The 1,030-nt window shown below is 55.9% G+C and overlaps 1 protein-coding gene across 1 annotated transcript in view; it reads left to right on the top strand.

Moving 5' to 3' along the window:
- Positions 1-1,030, top strand: part of FLNA (filamin A, alpha) — a 26,361-nt gene that overhangs the window by 1,064 nt on the left and 24,267 nt on the right. The gene's annotated exons all lie outside the window — the stretch shown is intronic.

Raw genomic sequence — 1,030 nt, 5'->3', positions numbered from 1 at the left:
TCCCCTTTGCTTGCTGTGGGAGAGGGCCTGGGGGTGGGCACTGGCCAGGCTCTGGCCCTGCGCCCAGTGTCCCATCCCTGTGCAGCGGGAGGCCCGGTTTCTCTACCTCCTGCAGCAGTTTGGAGAGGGCCTTCTGACTTTCAGGTTCCCCTGTGGTTGCTAAACAAGGGAGTTAGAGTTTGCGGGTTCCATTGTTTAGGGCTCTCAGCTTTTTCTGGTCTTGGAAGATGCCCCCCACCTCAGAGATGGCTCTAACCCCCAGTTTAGATCTCTGCCAGGGAACTTAGGAGGCCAGAGAAGGGCATGGCTAGCAAAATAGTACCTGAAATGAGTCTGGGTGTCAGCCAGTGAAGGGAGCTGGTTTGTCGTCTACTGAGACACTGAATTACTGTTGAACTTGGGCCAAACTCTTGTTTCTATGTAGGACTTGGCTTTTCTGCATCTCAAATGCAGGAGTTGGTTGGGAGGTACTCCAGCGTGTGCTGGGCTCACTGCCAGCCCAGTGTCCGTGTCACTGGGCTGGTGATGCTGGCATTGACCGGGCCTACTGTAGCATCCCTGGCTCTTAAGGTGGAACCCACTCCGGGACAGGCAGCAGAACTGGTGGCTTGGGGACTTTGTACAATAGAGAGAAGAAGGGACATGAACTTTTTTCAGAATTGAAAGGGGTCTTTCAGTTGGCCCCTTTGCCCCGATGCGATCCATGCTGAGCCTGAGAAAGTGGGAGACCAAGATTCAGGTGCCTCCAACCACTCAGAGGGTTGGTCTCCAGGGCCTCACCTCTTTCTTTGGAATGCCTTTGGAGGCTCAGGCCCACCCCCCAGTCCCAGTCTGTGTCTAGCCAAGCTGAGTCATCTCTGAGCCTTGGGTGGGGGGGCAACCGGATGTGGGGAGGCGGGCCACACCCCAGCTGTCTGAGGGGGGGTCTCCTCCTCCCTTCTCTTTTGAGCTGGCTGGAGCAGGCCTAGTTCCCAGAGCTTTGCCATATAAGGCAAAAAAATGTTGGAAAGCAGCAGTGATGGGGAGGGAG

The sequence above is a fragment of the Myotis brandtii genome, unplaced genomic scaffold, assembly GCF_000412655.1.
Source record: "Myotis brandtii unplaced genomic scaffold, ASM41265v1 scaffold959, whole genome shotgun sequence".
In the NCBI taxonomy this organism is placed as follows: domain Eukaryota; kingdom Metazoa; phylum Chordata; class Mammalia; order Chiroptera; family Vespertilionidae; genus Myotis; species Myotis brandtii.
Note: the sequence above shows the minus strand (reverse complement) of the source record. Positions and strands in the feature narration are given on the sequence as shown.